The sequence below is a fragment of the Rousettus aegyptiacus genome, unplaced genomic scaffold (assembly GCF_014176215.1).
Source record: "Rousettus aegyptiacus isolate mRouAeg1 unplaced genomic scaffold, mRouAeg1.p scaffold_m13_p_3, whole genome shotgun sequence".
NCBI classification, from domain to species: domain Eukaryota; kingdom Metazoa; phylum Chordata; class Mammalia; order Chiroptera; family Pteropodidae; genus Rousettus; species Rousettus aegyptiacus.
Window position 1 is genome coordinate 87721858 of NW_023416306.1, and position 19797 is coordinate 87741654.

Consider the following 19797-nt stretch of genomic DNA (forward strand, 5'->3'; position numbering starts at 1 on the left):
AGAATAAAATATCTAGGATTAAATTTAATGAAACATGTGAAGGACCTATATAATGAAAACTATAAGACCCTATTAAAAGAAACCAAAGAAGATAAAAGAAATGGATAGATATTCCATGTTCTTGGATTATAAGAATCAATAGTTAAAATGACCAAATTTACCTAAAGCATTATACAAATTTAATGTAATACCCATCAAAACCCCATTGGCATTTTTTTTTTTAAGAAATAGAACAAAAAATCATCAGATTTGTATGGAAACACAAAAGAACCCTAATTGCCAAAGCCATCCTGAAAAAAAAGAACAAGGCTGTAGTCATCACTCTGCCTGAACTTCAAATTATACCACGGAGTGACAGGATTCAAATGGCATGGTATTGACAGCAAAACAATCACAAAGACCAATGGAATAGAATCGAGATCCAGAAGTAAACTCATATTTATTTGGGTGAATAACTTTAGACAAAAAAGCCAAAATATACAGTGGAGAAAGGAAAGCCTCTTCAATAAATGATGCTGGGAAAATTGGAAAACCACTTGCAAAAATATGAAACTAGACTGTTGTCTATCACCACACATCAAAATTAACTCAAAGTGAATTAAGGACCTGAATATAAGACCTGAAACAAACAAACAAAAAATCATACAAGAAAATATAGGAACTAAACTCAAGGACCTTGGACTTAAAGAGGATTTTATGAATTTGACCTCAAAAGCAAGGGAAGTAAAAACTGAAATAAACGAATAGGACTACCTCAACCTGAAAAGCTTCTGCTTAGTAAAAGAAATTGTCAACAAGATAAAGAGTCAACCATCTATGTGGGGAAATATATTTGCAAACAACACTTCTGATAAGGGCCTAATATCCAAAATATACAAAGAATTTGTACAACTCAAACAATAACAACAACAACAAAACCAAATGATCCAATCAAAAAATGGGCAGAGGATCTGAACAGATATAAAAATGGCCAACAAATATTTGAAAAGATGCTCAATATTGCTAGCTATTGAAGAGATGCAAATATAAACCACAATGAGATAGCATCTCATACCTGTTAGAGTAGCTATTATCAACAGGACAAGTAATAACAAGTAATGAAGAGGATGTGGAAAAGAAGGAACTCTTATAAACTGCTGGTGAGACTGAAAATTGGTTCAGCCACTATGGAAAATAGTATGGAGGTTTCTAAAAAATCTAAGAAATGAACTACTATATGACCCAGCAACCCCTCTCCTGGGTATTTACCTCAAAGATTTGAAAACATATAATCATAAAGATATTTGCACACCAATGTTCATAGAAGCATTATTCACAGTGGCCAGGACATGGAAGCAACCAAAATGTCCTATGATAGAGGATTGGATAAAGAAGCTGTGGTACATATATACAATGGAATATTACTCAGCCATAAGAAGGCATGAAATATTGCTATTTGCAACAACATGGATGGACCTCAAGATAATCATGCTAAGAGAAATAAGTCAGACGAAAAATGTTGAAAATCACATGATATCACTTATATGTGAGATATAAACCTAAAAGCAACAAATGAACAGGACAAATAAACAGAGAATCATGGACATGGACTATAGACTAGTGGTTACCAGATGGTAGAGGGTGGGAGGAGGGGGAATTAGAAGGGGTAAAGGGGGTCAAATATATGGTGACTGAAAGAAATCTAACTATGGAAGGTGAATACATAGCGTAAATATATATATGCCTTATTGTTAGGAAAACAGTGTCCTTAAAGGACACATGAGTCCAGATGGATTTAATTGATATTTTGAGTATTTCACCAAAAACAGTACAATATACATTCTTCTTTAGTGCAGTAATACGTTTTCCAAGATAGAACACATGTCAGGCCACAAAAATAGGCTTAATAAATTTAAGAAGTTTGAAATCTTATCAAATGTCTTCTCCAACCACAATGGTATGAAATTAGAAATCAATCACAAGAAAAATAAAACCGAAAAATACACAAACACATAATGGCTAATAACATGATATTTAAGAAAGAATGGATTAAAAAGGAGATCAAGGAAGAAATCAAAAGATACCTTGAAATAAAAATGAAATGAAAACAAAATGATTCAAAATCTATGGAACATGGCAAAAGCAGTCTTGACAGGGAAATTCATAGCAATACAGGCCTACCTCAAGAAACAAGAAAAGTCTCAAATGAACAGTCTAATCTACACCTAAAGGAACTAGAAAAATAACACAAACAAAGCCCACAGTGAGTAGAAAGAAGGAAATAATAAAGGTCAGAGCAGAAATAAACAAAATAGAGTCTAAGAAACAATACAAAAAAAATCAATGAAACCAAGAGCTGGTTCTTTGAAAATATAAACAAAATTCATTAACTTTTATTTAAGAAGACTCATCAAGAAAAAAATAGAAAGGTCCCTAACAAGACTCATCAAGAAACTAAAGAGAAAGTATGCAAATGAATAAAATCAGAAATTAAAGAAGTGACTCCACAGAAATACAAATGATTATAATAAAGTACTATGAGCAATTATATTCTGATAAATTGGACAATCTGGAGGAAATGGGCACACTCTTAGAAACATACAATCCTCCAAGTCTGAGTCAAGAAGAGACAGAAAATTTGAACTCACTGATTATTACTAACAAAACTGATCAGTAATCAAAAACTCCTAACAGATCCTTTTGTAGTTTATAAGCATGATGAGTGGGTGTTCATGCCATTGTGTGAGATATGCCTCCCTTAAACCTTGTTACAGTGTCGGCACATAATCCATCTGGTTACGCCCACACACACACACACACACACACACATACATACACACACACATATATGTATATATATATACACACACACATATATATGTATGTGTATATATATATAAAACTCCCAACAAACAAAAGTAAGTCCTGGACTGGATGGTTTCACAGGTGAATTTTACCAAAAGGTCAAAGAAGAATTAACATTTATTCTTCTCAAACTATTCCAAAAATTCACGAAGAGAGAAAGCTTCCAAGCTCATTCTATGAAGCCACCACTACCCTGATTCCAAAACCAAAAAAAATACATTACAAAGAAAGAAAATTATAGGTGAATATCTCTATTGAACATAGATACAAAAATCCTCAATGAAATATTAGCAAATTCAAATCAGCAATGCAAAAATATCACACACCATGATCAAGTGGAAATCATCCCTAGGATATAAGGTTGGCTCAATATCTGCATATCGATTAATGTGATACATCACATTAACAAATTAAAAGATAAAAATCATATGATCATATCAATAGATATAGAAGAAGCATTTGAAAAAAATCCAGATTCAATTTATAATAAAAACTCTCAGCAAATTGAGAATAGAGGGAATATACCTCAACATAATAAAGGCCTCATGTGATAAATCCAAGCTAAATTATACTCAGTGGTGAAAAGTTAATATCAGAAACAAGACAAGGATGTTCACTTTTACCACTTTTATTCAATATAGTATTGGAAGTCTTAGCCACACCAATCAGAAAATAAAAAAAATAACAGCCATTCAAATTGAAAAGAAAGAAGTAATGCAGATGACATGATACTATATAGAGACTACTCTAAAGACTCCATAAAAAAGAACTGTTAGAACTGATAAACGAATTCTGTAAAGTTGCAGGATACAAAATTAATATTCAGAAATTAGTTGCATTCTTATACACCAACAATGAACTACCAGAAAATTAAGAAAACAATCCCATTTAACATTGCATCAAAAACAAACAAATAAATAAATAAGATACCTAGGAATAAAGTTGACCAAAGATATAAAAGACATGTACTCAGTAAATTATGTCACTGAAGATAAAAATGAAAGAAAAAACAAATAAATGGAATCATATACTCTGCTCATTGATAGAAAGTATTAACATTGTTAAAATGTCCATACTATTCAAACCAATCTATAGATTTAAAGCAATCCCTATGAAAATACAAACATCATTTTTCACAGAACAATAATAAATAATCCAAAAATTTATATGGAACCATAAAAGACTTCGAAAAACCATGGCAACCTTGAGAAAAAAGAACAAAGTTGGAGATATCATGCTACCTGATATCAAACTATACTACAAGACTATCATAATCAAAAAAGCATGGCATTGGCATAAAAACAGACACAGATCAGTGGAACAGCATTAAGAGCCCAGATATAAATCCACGCCTATATGGTCTTTTAATCTATGATGAAGGAGGCAAAAATATACAAAGACGGCCTATGCTATAAATGGTCTTGAGAAAACTGAATAAATATATCCAAAAAAATGAAATTGGACCACCATCTTACTCCATATACACAAATAAACTCAAAATGGATTAAAGACTTAAATGTAAGACTCAAAACCATAAAATTCCAAGAAGAAAACATAGACAGCAAACTCTCCAACATTGCTCATCGTAATATTTTTTCTGATATGTTACCTCAGGCAAAGGAAACAAAAGAAAAGTAAACAAATGGCACTACAACAAACTAAAATTTTTTGCATATCAAAGGAAACCATCAACAAAACTGAAAGACAGCCTACTGAATGGAAGAAGATATTTGCCAATGATACATATGATAAGGTGTTAATATCCAAAATTTGTAAAAACAAACTCATGCAACTCAACAACAAAAATAAACAATTCAATAAAAAAGGATCGGAAGATCTGAATAGATATTTCTTCAAAGAGGAAATACAGATGGTCAATAGACATTTGAAAAGATGCTCAATAGCACTAATCATCAGAGAAAGGCAAATTAAAACCACAATGAGATAATACCTCATATCTGTCAGAATGACTATTATTAATGAATCAACAAATAGTAAGTGTTGGCGAGGATGTGGAGAAAAGGGAAACTTTTTTCACTGCTGGTGGTACAGCCACCATGGAAAATAGTTTGGAAGTTCCTCAAAAAATTAAAAACAGAACTATCTTATGACCCAACAATTCCACTTCTGGGTGTTTATCCAAAGAAAACCAAAACACTAATTTGAAAAGATATATGCAACCCTATGTTCGCTACAGTGCTATTTACAATATCCAAGATATGGAAACAACCTAAGTGCCCATCAAAAGACAATTGGACAAAGAAAAAGTACTACAATGGAATATTACTCAGTCATAAAAAATGAAATCTTACCATTTGCAACTATGTGGATGGACCTAGAGACAATTATGCTACAAGAAATGTCAGACAGGGAAAGAAAAATATCACATGAATTTATACAGGTGGAATCAAAGAAACAAAATGAATGAAATGGAATCAAAGAAGCAAAATGAAAACAGACTAATAGATACAGAGAACAAATGATTGCCAGATGGGATGGGAGATTGGGAGCTGGGTGAAAATGGTGAAGCAATTGAGAAATAGGAATTGGTAGTTAAAAATAGTCACAGGGATGTGAGCACAGCATAAGAAATATAGTCAATAATATTGTAATAACTATGTATAGTGTCAGGCGGGTACTAGAGTAATTGGGGGGATCGCTTTGTGAGTTATATAAATGTCTAACCACTATGCTGTACACCTAAAACTAAAAAATAATATTGAATGTCAGCTCTACTTAAAAAATAAAAATTAAAAAAAGGCATATGAGACTCATTTTGAACCATTTTTTTGTCATCTCCAGAAAGCCTCCACTCTCCCACACAGAATCCTATAACTCAACCTCATTGTTTGTTTTTACTGTTTTTTAATTTCTGAAATTCCCAAGTTCTCTTTCATATCTGAATCTTCTCTTATACCCTATTCTATGTCTGGGAATCAAACTCTGATTTAAATTAGGTTCAGTTTTGATATTTTTTTCTCTCTGGAAACTTTCACTGGTATCTTGTTACTTCTCTTCTGGGTAGGGATTCTTGTCACTTTTATACCCTTTCAAATACCCCTTTTTAAACACTTATTAAGCTGTTGTGTTCATTCTATTTATATCACAACCTCTGACTAATCCTCACAAAAGCAAGAAATATGTCCATATTCTATGTCATTTGGGGTTCTACATATTTTATATTCATTGAATGAATACATATTCTAGCTGCAACAGTGGTGCAGATTCTATTCGACACTGAGATGATAGACATAAAACAAAAATAAGCCAAAATATAAAATACTGCTTATATACTTCTGTTCCAATGTAATTCTACTTTGTTTCCAATTCCAGATGAGAGAAGATCGTAAATTATTTTGCATATCTTCATCACTCTTGAAATTTAATAACCAGTGGTACATTTAATTTTCCTAAGATTACTTTCAGTATCATAATATTTTTAATTTCTTACATTGTAATATTATAATTATATAGCAACTGCTAAAGGGTTTATTTTCTATATCATTCCTAATTTTTAAATCAGTAGTTCATGATCACTTGTATAAATTTGAAAATAATACACATTTTATTTTCTGATTTTAAAACTATAACAACCATGCACTATTGCTGAGAAAAAGTATCAGAAGTGATAGTATCACATTGATAGTCTTAGCCTTCAACTCATAGAGTAAAATATTTTTAAAATTTTTCTTGTAATCTACACCCAATCCATTTTTGTTAATTATGCTACATATAGGAAAAAACATACATGGGAAACGGTGTTATTTCCCTTTTAGCTGATAATGATTAATGTTTTGTATATATTAATTTCTTTGAACAAAAAGATATATAATAAAAATAATATGTATTTTTGCACTTCTGTGAAAGCTTTTTCAGTCTAGTAAATCAGATTTTAATTTGGATCAAGGTTTTAGAATGTTTGCTTACCACCAGGGAATAGTACCCTGGGGATTCTGCAGACATACTGAGAGATTGATATAATGATAAAGTTCTCTGAGAATCTCGTAAAATGTTTTTTGATAGAAATAAAAAGAAAAAAGATAAACGATACCCATTTTGAAAAAAGAAAAGCAGAGTTGAGAACGCATTTACATCTAAGCATGAAAAATATACCCCAATTATCTACCATTCTTTAGAACTATTATTTGGACAGCTGAGAAATAACTCAGAAATGAAGGTAGTACAAAAATTTAGGATTCTGTCATCATTGATACATGTATTTTTTAATAATTACTATCTTCATTTATCTTAACACTTTGAAATTTGTTGCTCACAGTTCACTTTGGTTCCTAACATAAACGGCATTTTAAAGAAAAAATATTTCAGAAATTGAATGTATTTTTAATTATTATAAAATCATTTCCATCAGAATAAACAAGAATTTATTCGGTTTGGTCATGAAATTAGTTATCTTGGATTTATAGGTAATATTGACATACTAAATTTACATATCTAGGAGATTATGTTCTAAATATTTTAGTTTATATTTTGAATATATTCAAGTGACACATTTGTTTTCTGGTTAAGATACACATATTCAATACTTCTTTGGATATATTTTTATTAATTATTACTAATTTTTATTAATAAATCTATATTATCTCTATCTACCTAATAAAACTATGGGCCACAATTAAGACTATGATATTTTCCCTATCTCATGAAATATATTAAATAATTTTATAAGCTATCTCTCCTCAGGAAATTCTGTGTAAAACAACCCATTTTAAATATTATGGATTTTTAGATTATCAGGGCTTATTACAGATTTCTGTTGTCATTATGTTATCTTATGATGTAAATAAAAAGTATGAAAAATCCAGATTCTAAATGTGCTTCTAGGCTTCATGTATTTATCTAAAGAGCAGTGTAAAGTACAAATTGACTCCTTTAAATGAACCACTTGGGAAAGAAGCAGAGACTAACTTCAATAACAATAAAAGGTAAAATTCTGTCAAGAAAATGTGTTTGCTATTCTATGTTTTTAAAACTCTCTTTTTCGAAAAGCCTATTCAATTGAGGAACATGTTAAGTGACATGTCAAATACAAAAATCTAGATCTTCTGTCAGAAACACAGTAGTGAGCTGTGACTTCAACTAAATCCATATATAAAAGTAAACTGGCTCTGCAATCTGTATCCTCTGCCCTGACAGAAGCAAATGCTTGAAAACGCTTGAAATGCCCAATGCAACATTATATCAGTGAGAAATGCTGAACTGTTGGAAAACTCCATTTTCTTGTTACTGTGGGACTTAGTTAAATGCTATTAATTTCAAAATTTTGCTTATTAGATTTTTTCCAAGTTTTAATAAAATCCCAAGCTTAAAACTGGTATCCACTTATATAAACTTACTAATTAATCTACACTTAGCATAATGTTTCTCATTTTTCAAATCATTGCTTTTTTGTTTGTTTCCACATATTTTAGTTTTCTCAAGATCTAATGTTCTATACTTTCCCCAAAAGTGCTTAGCATTTATGTATATGAGAGTGATGTAATTTTAGCGCTGGAATACAAATTGTAGACAGTTCTGCTATTTTCTTCTATTTTTGGATGTTAACGAGTACAACATGTCATTGGGCTATATTTAGGATAATGTTGATTATCAGATAGATTTTCAATATAATTTTGCTCTCTAGGCCATTGTTTTGTTAATTTTGATATTAACCAGGTTTCCATCAAAACATAAATGCCTTTAGCAAAAGACAGTTGACAAATAATGAGCTGTAATTGTTTGTTTGTACTCTCAAGGATAATCTTTTATTTAATAAAGGTTATCTATTGATCACACACACCAAGAATGTGAATGTGTTAATAAATCTTAGTTCCTTTTCCACTATGAAATGCAAATCATAAGTAGCCCAAATGCTCAGGCCTCCCCAACCTCTGCAGAATACTCCCATTATCACTTGGAGTCTACAAAGGAGAGTTACTTGTTCTTATAATATAGTGTGTGCCCTGTCGTTACAACTCTTGGTCTCACTTTTGCAGCTGCCCCCAGCTCCCTCTGCCCATTGCCCCTTAAATCATCCTAAGGGATGGCCTATTTCTACCTGCCAATGGAGTTTCTTAAGAGATAAGTAATGTACTTGCCAGACATGTTTTTCCTGATACTCCAAAATGCCCTATTCTCTGTGATACTAGAATAGTGCTGGATTCAGAATAGAAGCAGAAGAAATGGCTATCTTCTCAATCTGAGCTAAAATTGTTTATTTATGCCTCAAACTACGGTATTTGTGCTAAAAATTTCTAGAAATTTCTCTTGAAAGTTTTTCTGCTTCCTTCTCTCAGTCGCTCATCTCCTGTAAGTAACTCTCAAAAGTAAAAATCAAGAACAACAAAAAGCAACCATAAATAAAAGTGAACAGCAAAAGGCACTCATGACCACACTACAGAAATAAACTCTCTCTATTCAAACACACACAATAATGTATTTTGCCCCCTTTCTCATTCCAACTCACATACAAATAAAGCAAACTTCCTTTGATACGCATCTCCAGCACATCTACCCCCCACCGATATATGTTACCTCTTGTATACATTTTAACTTCTGGCTGTTTCCCTAATGGAATAAATACAAAGCCTATTAAGGTGATTGGCCTAAAATGAGGAAGCGCCCTGCCACATATGTAAATCGAAGTATCTATCTCTAGATACAAAGGAAAATACAACTTTTAAATAATTATTTTGTCTAAATAATATCAAAAATAATAGCCTACAGTGTTATCCAGAGTGTCCCACTACATGTGAAATTCAAACGGTCTTGAGAAATTTGAGTTTCGCTGGCTGACAGTACCTGGTTTGAATTTAGAAGTCTGCCAAACGTATTTACACTTGAAGTAGTAAAAACCAGTTTAAATTATATGTTGTAAATTGTTGTATTGGAATACGATATACCTAACAACTAGATTTTTTTCCAGGAGGATTGTACTGAAGAAATAAAATGCATTCATCAAATACTTCAATATGTTGAACACAATGCTAATGTCTTCAAAATACTACAAGAAATTTTGAGCTTAATAGAAATGAAGATTTGCAGAACCCAAAATTCAGAGGAGGCAAGAAATTGGAAGTTGTCACCATACAAGAATTAGGGACAACACACATAAAGTAACCATAGAAACCAACATGAAAACAGCATGAATGTGAACTTGTGATTGTTGCCTCTAATTCAATTGCACCATCAAGTGCTCTTACCTTGAGATACTGCTTTCGGTTTGTCCCGCAGCTCATTGATGTGCTATTTTTTAGGTCCTTTTTCTCCTTCTATTTCATTTTTTAATTCAAAATACAACTTCATTCTGATTTTAAACAAAAAGGAATGTAAATGATAGTAACAAACAAGATTTCAGCATTGAATATTGTGATGTGACTCTAGCAGTCTTAAGTTTGAAACTCAATAAGGAAATAACTGTGTTCCAAAACAGCTAAGTATGCAGGTCCAAAAAGTGAAGGTATTTTTTTAACTGCCACATTCACTTTGAAGTCCATTCATCTCCTTCAGCATCCCAAAGATTAAGTACATGTTCTGCTTAGCTTTGTAATAAGGTGGCAAACCTCTGCACCACTGACATCACAAGACAGTTGCCTATAAAACCAGATTTCTGACATTGGGTTACAGTTTCACTTTCCCACAGGTCATCGTCCTCATCCAAGAGAGCAGTTGTTTGAGCAACCTCTAGATCACGCACATATTGTGTTGTCAAAACCGTGTCCATAATATTTGCTGGTGGGGCAAGAGTAGACATGGCAAGAAACTCCATTAGGATCTCCGATTAGTTTTGCAGCAAGCCAGAGGAAGGGCTTTACAAAGCTGTAGTAACTTTTGGCAGAAATGTCACAGTATTGAAGAGTCTTCTTTCGGTGAAAGACAATTGATTTTGCTTTAACTTTCCTGTCCCTAACATCTACTTTGTTGCCACACAATACAGGGGATATGTTTTCACATACTCGTACCAGAGCACTATGCCAGTTAGGCACATTCTTGTAAGTAACTCTTGAAGTTCCATCAAACATTATAATGGCACACTGGGCTTGGATGCAATAGTGATCTTCCGGTCCATCAAATTTCTCCTGAGTAGTTATGTTCCATACATTGAACTTGATAGGACCCCTGCTGCTATGGAACACAAGGGGATGGACCTCAATACATACTTTTCAAATTCACCAGTCAGATGACATTTCACAAATGTAGTTTTTACAGTCCCACCATCACCAACAACTGCAAGTTTGAAATGAAGTTGAGGTTCTTCTTGGGCAGCCATCACGATGTTATTACCAAAAGCACCTCTGTTTCATTTTAGATAGGTAATATTGCTGTTTTCAATTTCACTATCCTTTCTTCCACAATGTCTAATTTGCAATTAACTATATCCAGTGTATGTTTTTTTCCCATGCGTCATAGTTTTCCTATATAAAATTTCAGTTAAGATGGTGTTTCAGTCTTCCATTTCTCTAATATGCTCAATTATTCCTCAACCTCTTGAACATGTAAAATATAGTCCTACTGTTTTAAATGCTATCACTGTTATTAGTTTTAATTGATAATTTCTACAAATGCTATCACTGTTATGTTTAATTGATAATTTCCCCATGTGAGGGTTATAAATTTTTGCTTTGTTTTTTTTGCATGCCTTTAACTTTTCATGGGATGCTACACAGTATAAATTTTGTTTTGTTGGATGCTGAATACTTTTGTATACCTATAAATATGTCTGAGCTTTATTCTGGGATATATTTAAGTTACTTGGAAACAGTACAACATTTTATCATACTGTTCAGGGCCTTGTTTTTAAAACTTTTTTTTCCAGCTTTATTAAAATATAATAAGACAATTAGTTGCTCATATTTACATTGTACAATTCAATGAGTGTTTTTCAATTATAGTTGGCATAAAATAATATACCAGTTTCAGTTGTATAGCATAGTGGTCAGAGATCCACATAACTTGCAAAGCGATAACCCTGCTAAATCTATCTAGTACCCCTCTTCCCCTTACATATTTATTACAACATTATTAACCATCTTCCTCATGCTACACTCTATATCTCCATGTCTATTCTGCAACTATTCATTTGTACTCTTAATCCCTTCATGTTTTTTTGCCGTCCCCCTAACACCTCTCCCATCTAGTAGCCCTCAGAATATTCTCTGTATCTATGAGCTTATTTCCACTTTTGTTGTTGTTTTTGTTTACTTTGTTTTTTAATTCCACATGTACATGAAGTCATGTGATATATTGTCTTTCTCTATCTGACCCATTTCATTAGCTCAATACCCTCTAGGTCCATCAAGGCAGTATAAACTTTTTTTGAATAGGAATATAACAGCCCTTATTAGAGATTTTATTTTTACTTACTGCTGAGTACTCTACAATATGCCCCATGAATTATGAAGTTTTCCATCCTGATATCTGGAAAAAGGCACTATTTATGGCCACGTGTGAGCTCTCGGGATTATCTCTTCTAATTCTTTCTGGGATTTCTTTCTCAGTTTAGGGTAGTTTCCTCACATGTATGTCCTGATCAGTGATAAACTGAACACTCATCGAGTATTTGCTTTTCTACAATTCTTTCTCTGCACAACACTCTCCTTTCTGGTACTCTGCCCTGCAAACTCTACCCATCTTGGCCTTTCCGGACTCTCAGTTCTATCTCTCATACTCAGGAAGACTAGCAGATCTCATCTTATTTACTTTCTCTGTGCTAACATCTGATATCTCTCTTCAGGTAACCTAAGCAATTATAGCATTCAGCTTGTTTGTAGTCCATCTCTGAGAGATTGTGTTTCTTTGTTCCCTATTTTCAGTGTCTTGAGAATCATTGTTTCACATTTTTATTGTTTTTTTTTTTTTAACTCTTTTACAGTTCTATAGACTGAATGTCACAGCCAAATTCATTTGTTGAAGTCCTAACACTCAATATGGCTATATTTGGATATGTGATCTTTAAGATATTAAGACATTAAACATAGGTGAAAGAGAATGGATCAAAAGATATAGGAGAAAATGTCTGAAAATGTTCCAAAAATCATGAAAAACATCAAGTGACAAACTCAAAAAGCTCTGAAAGTTCCAAGATGGATGAATACAAAAGAAACCACTCCAAGATGAATCAGGGTGAAACTGCTGAAAACCAAAGGTAAAAAGAAAATGTTAAAGCACTAAGAAAAATGTATATCTTCAAAAAAGTAACAATAAGAAAGCAAGTTTCTCAGAAGAAATGTTGACAGCCAAAAGGTCATGGAATGATCCTTTATAATGCAGATGGAAAATAACTACCAATCTAAAAAGTTCATGATCAATAACATAATCTTCAAAACTACTAGTAATATAAATACATTTTTAGACTAACAAAAGGTGAAATAGTATATACACCAAAAATTGCACATAAAAACAAACAAAAACCCACTAAAGTGAATTCTGAAGGCAGGAAAAAAAATGATCCAGAAGGAAATAAGGGAATGAAGGAAGGAAACAAAAGCATAAATGAGTAAATGTAGAAAAATATAAATAGTCATATATCGGTCATATTAATTTATATGTAGGACCTCCCCTCTGGAATGAGCACCCATGTATTAAAACTTTATCTCAAAATATCCTGTTTTAAGTCTAATATATCTCTCCAACTTAATATGTACACAATTGAAACTATGGTTTTTCCTCCAAAACTACTGCTTCTTTTATAGTTATCATTATCTTGGTAAATGGCAATTCCATCTATCCAATGATGTGAGGTAAATACCTTGGAGTCAAATTTTACTCCTGTAATTTTTTTTTTCACATCTGTATAAAAACTTCAACAAATTATATCCCTTTAAATCTCACTTCCAACTTCTGACAGGTAGGATTTAATCAGTGCTTATTTTCCAGCTAGGGAGAAGCTGAGCTAATGCACACAGTGAGTTTTTAAGACAGCAATGTAGTACTCATATAATTCTTTTAATACATTTTATCTGAGAGCTATTCTCTTAGAATATTTCTGCTAATATAAATGTCTACTTATTGAGACCTTTCAAGGAGAAAAGAAATAAAAGATATTTGAGGGCCTCCCTAGCTTCAAGCTGAAACAATCAGAAACCTTCACGGGGATTTTTGAACTTGAGACATAATTAATGAAATCTAAAGTTTTAAGTAATATGTTTTTGGAGATATCATTGCTATGTTTCCCACAAGAGAAGCAAAGAGAAATGGCCTTCAGAAAGAAAGCTAAAGGTGAAGCAAAATCAGAGGAAGGAGCAGGTCCCTGACTATGTTTCTAGTGTACTTTTTGTCATTGATTTTTAGTAGAAATTCAAAAGATTTTCTCTCATAACCTAAACATTTTTCAAGGTTTTCTATTTTAAGTTTTTCCTAATTTGATATATATTTATTTTCATTGTATAAATGAAAATATAATTTTGTGTGTGTGTCTGTGTGTGTATCTATATCTATCTATATCTATCTGTAGCTATATCTATATCATCTATATCTATATCTATCTATATCATAATCTATCTGTATCTATATCATAAATATCTACATATAGATATACATATCAATTGCCAAAATACTCTTCTTGAAATTTATATTTTCACAGTTATTTGAGATGACATCTAAAAACAATCTATATAATAAAATGTTTTACACATTTTAATGTGATATACTTGCTAGATGAGAGGTGATGTATTGGTTAAGAAGAAGCATATTAATTTTTTTTTCTTATTTTGGGTATACATATGACTTAGTTGCCCTGAGAATTTCAGAAAACATGTATATCAGAGAAAAATATATTTTGAAATTACAGAACTATAATTTATAGAGGATAATCAATTTTTATTTTTATACACTATAAAAGACAATTTATTCTTTTTTTGACCACTTAATGAGTACATTATATGATTATATAAAGGTCATATAAATAGGTAAATAGTGAAATAAATATTTTAAATGAGATGTATAGTAACTTAAGATGCATTTTCAAAATAAATAGGCAAAAACTTATTAAAAATGTAAATTATTCAATAGTTACATAGTAGTGACAGGCTTATTTTCACATGCAGAATTTCTGATAAAATTTATGATTTTTCTACTAAAAAATTATCAAATTTTTTATTTTTATTTTAATAATTTTGTTTTATTTTTCAATTACAGTTAGAGTCGTCTTGTTTAGAACTCTCTGCACTTCGTGGGCTTCTATGTCTATTTCCTTTGCCAGGTTAGGAAAGTTTTCTGTCATTATTTCTTCAAATTCATTTTCAATTCCTTGCTGTCGCTCTTCTCTTTCTGGTACCCCCATGATATAAATATTGGTACGCTTGATGTTGTTCCAGAAGCCCCTTAAACAATCCTCAGTTTTTTGGATTTTTTCTTCTTGTTGCTGTCCTGATCAGGTGTTTTCTGCTACCTTATGTTCTAAATCACTCATTCAACTTCTACTTCATCTGTTGATTCTCTCAAATGTATTCTGACTGGTTCTTTTTTGTTTTCTATCTCCATTTTTATGTTTTCTATCTCTTTGTTAAAGTTCTCAGAGTTCATCTACTCTTCCCCTAAGTTCATTGAGCAGCCTTATAATCAGTGTTTTGAACTCTGTATCTGATACATTGCTTGTCTCCATTTTGTTGAGTTCTTTCTCAGAAGCTTTGTGTTGGTCTTTCATTTGGACCATGTTTGTCTCCCCATTTTGGCTTCCTTCCTGTGTTTGTTTTTATATGTTAGGAAGATCTGCTATATCTCCCAGTCTTTGTAGAGTGGCTTTCTGTAGTATGCATACTGTGGGACCCAGTAGAGCAGTCTTCCTGATCACCTGAACAGGGTGCTCTAGGTGTGTCCCATGCATGGATTGTGTGTGCCCTCCTCTTGTAGTTGAGCCTTGATTGCTGTTTTCACATCAATGGAAGGGACTGACCCACGGACTGATGGATTGTGAGAACTGGTTGTAGACTGCATTGGAGAAGCTGTTGTGCAGAGACTGACCCAACAGAGGCCAGGAGTTGCTTTAACAGGGCTTTGATGCCTTCCCAATCTGCTCTTTGGGTATGCCATCCTCAGATGCAGCCCCAGGTGGTGCATCAGTTCAGTCTAAAGCCAGCAATCGGGCACACTGGTCCCCAGGCCTCCTGGTAGGGTCCCCGCCACAGACTAAGTTCAGCCACAGCTTGTTTTCCGCCTAGAACCACCTGGCATGATCTACCAAGCAATCAGCAGATGTCCACTACCTGTGCTGAGCTTAAAGGAGCCTTGAGACTCCAAGCTGCGAACCAAGTCTGGCTGCAACTAGAGCCAGGCTTGGGGCTGCTAAGCAAGAGGCATGGGACACACTGAGGCCAAATGATGCCTATTTAGGTTTTTGAAACTGAGAGATTTTAGGAACATTCACAGCATGAGCCAAGACAAGTTGTTTGTATGAAAAAAAACTACTGGAAGTGGGTGGGGCAGGGTCTCAGGGAATCACCAGTGTTAGCCTGGTTAATGAAGATTCGGAGATGGTGACCACCTGTGTTTGCCCACCCAGGGGTGGGAGGGCTCAACAAAGAATGCCTTCTGCAATCACTTCTCTCTGAGAAAAAGCTGTCCCTCCAGCTCTTGTTCTGAAGCCAGGCAACTCAGTTCCTCCTAGTATATGCCTGGCGCCTTGCAAGCTGCTGCCCCAGCACAAAGTGAGTGAGTCTATCAGTGAGTAAGTCTGTGTGCAGACCATTTAATTGAAATACCTGGGACTCCAGCAGCCCTTTCTCTCACTCAGCCACAGTTTCTGCTGGTTTTCAGAAGTCCTGGGAACTTCTTTCTTGGCACTGGAATCCTTAGCTGGGTAGGTTGATGTGGGTCTGGGACACCTCATTCCTCTGGGGGACCACTAATGCCAAGATATTCCTTCTGATTTTTAACTGCTACACGTGGGTGTGGGACCAGCCTGTCCCATATCACTGCCCCTCCTACCAGTCTGTTGATGGCTTTTGTATCTCAGCTGTAGAATTTCTGTTCAGCTAGACTTCAAGAGATGCTCAATGATGGTTATTCTGTAGTTTAATTGTAATTTTGATGTGAGAGGAGGCAAGCAGAGAGTTTACCTACTCTGCCATCTTGACGGGAAATCCATCTGATTTCTTATTAACCCAGATATGAAATTTTAAAAGTGATAATCATAGAAGGAAAATGTACCTAGTTGCTTATTTCCACATGTTTAATATATATTTTACATAAGTTTTAAGACAATAAAATATGATTATAATTTATACAAATACACTTCTAATTATTCTCTATTTGAAATAGTATTTCTCATTGTTTAAAAAGAATATCACATTTCTAAGAAAGAAACTCTTTCTAGAAATATTTTTTTTATACATCATTTAGAAAAGTGTTATCTGAGTATATGCCCAATAGTTAGATAATAACCAACTGTGCTACCAAAAGGAATATGACACATCTCATCTACAGTTTAATTTCATATATCTTTATTTTATACTACTTCTTATCTATATTTTATTTTAAACATTGTAAGAGTATATTCCATTGTTACTAAATGAAGAACAGTTGATATTCCATTCTTGTTTAATGTTTGCTTGCATTTATTTATTCCTTTTTTTTTCTCATTAATTATTTATCCTTGTTTTTAACCATTAAATAAATCAATTATTACTTAAAGATTTAATTTATTTTTTTGCATCATTTTTCAGATCATTTAATAAAGCTAATGTTCAGATTGATCCTTATATCAGTTCCCTTCAACTTGACAGTCTGATATTTTTCATTTTCATTATTCTTTTTTTTTTTTACTTTCTTTCAGCATATTGTCAATCTTTCTGACAACTCTCAAAGGGCAGGTACTATGAGTTAATTTTTCAAGCAATATAATATGAAAAATAGAAAACAACTTTAAGTATCTTATGATACTACAGCAAAATTATACCACCAGGTACAGGTACAAAGTTATTTGTAGAATTATGTATCACTAATGTGAGAATTGATTATAATAATTATTATTAATCTAATGTATTTTAGTATTTTCTGCTCTAATACATATATAGTAAAGTAAGTCAGAATGTAATTTCAAATTGCATTACGGCACTTAAACTATTTTATAAAAAGGTTTTATACTTACTTACTTGGACTTATTTCTGAATGCAAAGCTAGCTCTTTTTTTTGAGTTCCAAAGATGAACTGGCCCCAACTCATTCAATATGATTATTCAACTAATCCAAAATATTTGCCAATTTGCTAATAATTGTTTATGGAAAATATACAGCTCATTACATAGAAAGACTCATAAATAGAGCACTCTAAACATAGGAAGGATCTCTAATCTAGTTTAGAGGAGGAGAGATATTTAATGATTAATTCATTATCTGTTTCCTCTGGAAATTTCATGTAGCCTTCAATCAATACTCGTCAGGTTTATCAGTCAAACAATTTTCTTTAATTTATACAATTTTTCTAATAGCTCGTTAACCATATGTCTTTGCAGATGTTTTGTTAATTATTAAAACAAGGCTTTCTTTTCCTCTTTTAGTAAGATAAGACTTGTATGAATTTCTATTTATTTTTTCTAGGTATATGCTTCTACTTTAAATAATCAAAGAAGGGAAAACATTGGTTATATTTAATTTAACTATATGCATATAATCTTACAATAATATTGGTTCACAATTATACAACAATTCCTGAAATCTAAATTAATGATATTAGCCCAGGCATTGCCAAATATTTTTAAGACATAACATAGAACATATTTTAAAAATTAAACCATAGGAATACTTCAAAATATATAACAGATAAAAACAGCATATTTCTATGTGAAACAGATTCAGGGGAATGAGGGTCTAGGGGTCTCCCACCATCTGTGTTTCTAGACCTCCATGTTTCTCTAACTCACACACCCTAAGATACCTCCATGGAACTCTAATATGATGAGAAAATCAACTTTGTTCCTTGGGAAAGTGGGCCTGAAGATATATGGATTAAGAGATACACATTCAGAGTAGATAAATGGTCAATACCAAGTGTTAGTGGAATAGTGATTAAACATGCACACACACACACACACACACACACACACACACACACACACACTTGTTCTGAAAAGCTAGATATATTCTGTACATAAAGAACTGTTCCCAAGCTAATGCCTAATCTGTTAGCTGTGATGTGCAAAATGTACTTTTCTATTGGATTTGAAAAATCTTCTTTTATAAACCTTATTTGTAATTAATTCCATATTGTGGTTTACATATGACATATGAATCATTTTTGTGCTGCATTTATTTTCCAATTGAATTTAATGTGCTTGACATGATAATAGGTTTCATATATCATTGGAAAAAACTATTACTCTAAAATGCTTTGTGAACAAAATTTATTTTCCTCATTTTTCAAGTGGCTGTACTAGAAAATCTTAAGCTAATACTTCAACTAATGCAAGTAAAGAAAAAAGTGCACAAGAAAAAACATTTTTTGAGAGACCTTTTGCAGTATCTTTTGAAACTATACATATGGAAAATAAATTAATTCTTCATTAAAGTAAAATCAAATTAGAGACTGTAATGAAGTTATATAAAAATACTTTATTCTTGCATAAAGTAAAATTACATAGTTAATAAATAGTGATATATTTAATGCCTTTTTAGAAATATGCCATCAATTTCTGAGTCATGTAGTTTTGCAAATTTAGGTTGCTGAAAGCATATTAAAATTTTCATTGAAAGTTAAACAACATACTTGGCAAACTAAAAATTGTTCTATTACAACTTATGTTATTCGTATGTTTCTTTCTTGAATATTTACTTATTATATTTAACAAAGTATTGAAATTGGATGTATTATTTATGGAAATGCACATATTTAGCTAATGATAGTAATTATTTAGAAAGAAAGGTGAAAAAATTTTCCACCTAACTGTGGTTGTAATTTGAACGTAGAACACATATAATCACTCAATTGAGGGTGACATGACAGTATTGTTAAATCTGAGATTTT

General features: G+C 32.4%; 1 non-coding gene and 1 pseudogene across 1 annotated transcript; one reads left to right on the plus strand and one right to left on the minus strand.

The window, feature by feature from the left end:
* The first annotated feature begins 2673 nt into the window (after positions 1-2673).
* On the plus strand, positions 2674-2777 carry LOC118601175. Its single transcript, XR_004950257.1, has one exon. It is a non-coding gene; the product is annotated as a small nucleolar RNA U13 (small nucleolar RNA).
* Positions 2778-10378: 7601 nt separating this feature from the next.
* LOC107514088 lies at positions 10379-11110 on the minus strand (annotated as a pseudogene).
* Between the last annotated feature and the right edge of the window lie 8687 nt (positions 11111-19797).